Source organism: Chenopodium quinoa, unplaced genomic scaffold (genome assembly GCF_001683475.1).
Source record: "Chenopodium quinoa cultivar QQ74 unplaced genomic scaffold, ASM168347v1, whole genome shotgun sequence".
In the NCBI taxonomy this organism is placed as follows: domain Eukaryota; kingdom Viridiplantae; phylum Streptophyta; class Magnoliopsida; order Caryophyllales; family Amaranthaceae; genus Chenopodium; species Chenopodium quinoa.
This window is the reverse complement of record NW_018742649.1, coordinates 1088847-1094076: the sequence shown is the minus strand read 5'-3', so window position 1 is coordinate 1094076 and position 5230 is coordinate 1088847. Positions and strand designations below refer to the sequence as shown.

Genomic DNA, 5230 nt, shown 5'->3' with positions numbered 1-5230 from the left:
AAACTCCAATCCTTCCTATCCGGATTCACCGTTTTCTGCAGAATTGACTTCACCTCTCTATTGGACACCTCGGCTTGCCCATTGGTTTGTGGGTGATAAGCCGTGGAGATTTTGTGGTGAACAGAGTACTTCCTCAACAAAGCACTCACTGTACGGTTGCAAAAGTGTGTTCCACGGTCACTTATCAACGCCCTTGGGATTCCAAACCTAGAAAAATGTAAGCTTTGATAAACCCTGAAACCACTTTAGAGTCATCAGTCCTAGTGGGTATTGCTTCCACCCACTTCGACACATAATCACAAGCAAGAAGTATATAAGTAAAACCGTAAGAAATAGGGAATGGTCCCATGAAAATCTATACCCCAAACATCGAATATTTCACAATATAGAAGAGAGGATTGGGGCATTTCACTTTTCTGGGAAATGTTACCTACTCTCTGGCAATTATCACAGGATTTACAAAATCCATAGGAATCTCGAAACAAACTTGGCCAGTAAAAACCACAGTCGAGAACCTTCCTTGCTGTGCGTTTGGCTCCAAAGTGTCTCCCACAAGCATGAGAATGACAGAAGGTGAGAATGGGGATCACCATTTTCGGGAATGCATCTGCGAATGATTTGATCGGAGCAGAACTTCCACAAGTATGGATCATCCCATGCATAGTACTTCGCATCAGTTCGAAGCTTGTCCTTTTGAGACTTTGTGAAACCTGGAGGAAACTGTTGAGAAACCAGAAAATTCACAATGTTAGCAAACCAAGGGCGCAAATCCTTAAGAGCAAATAGAGATTCATCCGGAAATTCTCCTAGGATTTGATATTGGAATGATGGTTGATCAACAATATGGGTCAAACGACTCAAATGATCAGCAACTAGATTTTCCGCGCCTATCTTGTCCTTGATTTCTAACTCAAACTCACATAAGAGCAGAATCCATCTTATTAGTCTTGGTTTGGCCTCTTTCTTCGTCATCAAGTGGCGAAGAGCTGCATGATCAGTGAAAACAATTACTTTAGTACCAAGCAAATAAGATCGAAACTTTTCTAGAGCAAATACTACAGCTAACAACTCTTTTTCTGTGGTAGTGTAGTTTCGTTGGGCTGAATTGAGGGTCATTGAGGCATAATAGATCACATGAGATGCCCTCCTACTTTCTGGCCTAAAACAGCTCCAACTGCATAATCACTCGCATCACACATTATCTCAAATGGTCGAGACCAATCTGGGGCTTGAATGATAGGGGCAGAAATGAGCTTAGCCTTCAATTCGTCGAAAGCCTTCTTGCAATCATCATCAAAGTGGAATTTCACATCTTTCTGCAGCAATTTGCACATAGCATTTGCAAGCTTTGAGAATCCCTCAATGAACCTACGATAGAAACCTGCATGGCCAAGAAAAGAACGTACTTCACGCACATTAGTAGGATAAGGAAGAGACTGAATAGTGTCAATCTTAGCCTTATCAACCTCAATACCTCTAGAAGAAACTACATGACCTAACACAATGCCCTGTTGGACCATAAAATGACATTTCTCAGAATTCAAGACAAGGTTAGAGTCAATACATCTTTTGAGGACCATAGATAAGTGATGCAAGCATTTATCAAAAGAATCACCATACACAGTGAAATCATCCATAAATACCTCATGAAATGCTCAAAAACTCAGAAAAGATGCTCATCATGCATCTCTGAAAGGTTGCAGGTGCATTACATAGGCCAAAAGGCATACGGCGATAAGCAAATGTGCCAAAAGGACATGTAAAAGTTGTCTTTTCCTGATCTTCAGGTGCAATGGGCACTTGAAAGTACCCAGAATACCCATCAAGGAAACAGTAATAGGATTTCCCTGCAAGTCTTTCAATCATTTGGTCAATAAAAGGTAAAGGGAAATGGTCTTTCCTAGTTACTGCATTCAACCTACGATAATCAATGCAAACTCGCCAACCATTTTGAACTCTAGTAGGAACCATTTCACCCTGTTGATTTTCTACCACAGTCACACCCACTTTTCTTAGGAACCACCTGCGTAGGACTGACCCATTTACTATCAGATATAGGAAATATCATTCCTATTTGCAATAATTTTATGATCTCCTTCTTTACCACGTCCATCATGGGAGGATTTAGGCGACGCTGAGGTTGCCTCACAGGTTTGGCATCATCTTCTAACAGAATACGATGCATGCAAGTGGATGGACTTATTCCCTTAATGTCTGCAATGGTCCATCCAATAGCTAACTTGTGCTCTTTCAGCACTGTCACCAACTTGTCCTCTTGCTCCTTGGTCAATTTGCTTGAAATTATAACAGGTAAAGTATCGTTCTGACCAAGGAACACATATTTCAAATGATCAGGAAGTGGTTTTAGCTCCACCTGGGGTGCCTGCAAAACAGAAGGTAAGAGTTTATCAGTAGGCACTGTCAATGGGTAGGTGTCGAACCTGGTGGTCTAAGTGGAAGCTTGGAATGACCATTCAACTCTGCTACCATCATCTGCACACTATTAGGCAAAGGAATATCCAAACAATCAGCAGATAAATCATTAGAAATGGAAGTGAGGAGCGCATCCTCGCCCTCAACATTGAAGACATCCTGCACTATAGGATCAATGATATCAATGGAACACAAGAATGAGTGTCAAGGGTATTTCATGGAATCATAGATGTTATACACAATTTCTTGTCCATCAAACTCCATAGTCAAAGAACCAGTAAAAACATCAATTTTAGTCCTAGCAGTTTTCAAGAAAGGTCTTCCTAACAAGATTGGTACTGCTTGTCTATCATGTTCCATATCAAGCACATAAAAATCAGCAGGAAAATTAGTTCATCAACTTTCACAAGCACATCTTCCACTACTCCCTTAGGATAAACATTTGATCTATCAGCTAATTGAATCACTACCCGGTGTCATGTAAGGGTCCAAGTTCCAAAGATTTGAACAGTGAATATGGAATAACATTAATTGATGCACCCAAATCCAACATTGCTCTACGAAAAGTGGTGTCCCCTATTGTAACTGGAACAGTAAACATACCAGGGTCACTGCATTTTTCAGGAAGTTTCTTTTGGAAAACTGCAGAAACATGAGCACTGACTTTCACTTTTTTCCTTCCCTCCTAACCTGTGCTTCCTCTTAATAGTACAAAGTTCTTTCAAAAATTTAGCGAATCGAGGAACACTCTTTATTAAATTCAAAAGGGGAATGTTTACCTCACACTTGCTGAATGTTTCATAGATATCTTTGTCCTTCTCATACCTCTTCGTTTCTTTCAAAGCTTCAGGAAAAGGTGGTGTGGGTTCATAAGATGGAAAAGTGGGAGGATTTGCTACAGCTTCATGTTCCACTTCCTTCTCCTCAGCTCCAATCAACTCTTCAGCCCTCTTAGTTGCAATTTCAGTCTCTTTCAGCTCCTTGCCATTTCTCAATGTAATAGCGTTGGCTTGTTGCTTAGGATTCAAACTCCGTTTGAGATGGAAGTTTTCCCGAATCCTTAGCTTCAAGTCTGCTCACTGCACTTGAAATTTGACTCACTTGACTTTCCAAATTCTGAATACTGGATTTGGTCTCTTGCTGGAATTGCACCATGTTTTGCTGCATAGTAGAAACATTAGAAGTTAGTGATCTAATCATTTCATCAGTTGACATATCATTCGAATTTGAGCTTTGGCCTTGAGGTTTGGCCAATGGTGCCCTATATTGCTGCTGGCCTTGAGCATTTTGCTGTTGTTGTTGGTTCCCCTGGGAATTCCCATATCTCAAATTTGGATGATCCCTCCATCCTGGATTGTATGTATTCGAATATGGATCATATCTTCTCTGAGGACCTTGCCCTTGGAAACCCATTGCATTGGCCTGCTCATTCTGTTCCTCTTGTAATTGAGGACATGCATCAGTGGGATGTCCTGTGGAGGTGCATAAACCACAAGCATTCAGTTGCTGTGGATTCCTTGAGTTCACCATGAACTCACGCATCATAGAAGTCAAATCAGCTACTTGACTCTCTAACTCAGTTGTATTTGAATTTGCTGCATTCACCCGGCGCGTGGGAGTTCTCTGACTGAACTGCTAGAATTCTCTGCTAGCTCTGCAATCAGCCTAGTTGCATCTCCTGGAGTCTTATTCACTAGCCCTCCACCACTTGCTGCATTCACCATCCTCAAATCATCATCTGTTAGACCTCCATAGAAGTATAGGATGAGGTCTTGATCGGAATACCCATGGTACGGACAACTAGCACACAATCTCTTGAATCTCTCCCAATACTCATACAAGGACTCATCTTCCTTCTGATCCACATTGCTGATAGCTTTCTTAAGGCTTGCAGAAATAGTGGCTGGGTAATACTTCTCTAAGAAACACTTCTTCAAACCTGCCCAATTTGTTATGCTCCCTGGGGGAAGATAGTAAAACCAATCCTTCGCTGCATCTTTGAGAGAAAAAGGAAATGCTCTCAACTGAATTTGCTCATCAGTCATCCCAATCGGTTTCATGCTAGTACATACCACATGAAATTCTGCCAGATGTTTATTTGGATCTTCACCCTTCATGCCATGGAATGCCGGCAATAGATGAATTAGACCAGATTTGATCTCAACATTAGCACCTTCCTCCAACTGCTGATATGCGATGCACAACGGCTGTTGGTTCAAGTTAGGAGCTGTTAGCTCTCTCAGTGTTCGATTTTCTGCCATCACTTCCTCTTCTTGAATGTTGAAGATGTATGTTGATTCACTGGGGTTTGTTCTTGCCTCTCTTCGCAACCTGGAAATATTTCTTTCAATTTCTGGATCAAAACTGCAAAACTTCTTTGTTAGCAGAACGGGTACTTATCATACCCTAGCGAACAAACAAAGAAAAAATAGCTAAGAACAATCCTAAAATAAATTCTACTAAGATAAACAATTAAACGGTAACGCCTAAGTCCCCGGCAACGGCGCCAAAATTTGGTGTGCCTCAGTCGTATGCAACCAAAAATATCACAACTAAGCTAACTGCAAATAAACGTAGTTAGGGAAGTCGAGTTCGAATCCACAGGGAAAAAGGGACTAATAACTGGAAACCTAAGTGGAAATACTCTAGGACGGTAGTAACCTAAGTAACGAGGGGGGTTTTCACGAGCAATGATGATAAATGAACTAAGTAAGAACAAAGAACGTAATGAATAGGTAATCAATGAGAAGAACGGTCTTGGTTATGCGAAATCCACTAATGAACATACAAATTGATC

General features: G+C 41.1%; 1 pseudogene; it reads right to left on the bottom strand.

Annotated features, from left to right (window-relative positions):
* Positions 1-456: 456 nt before the first annotated feature.
* LOC110721959 lies at positions 457-4694 on the bottom strand (annotated as a pseudogene).
* Between the last annotated feature and the right edge of the window lie 536 nt (positions 4695-5230).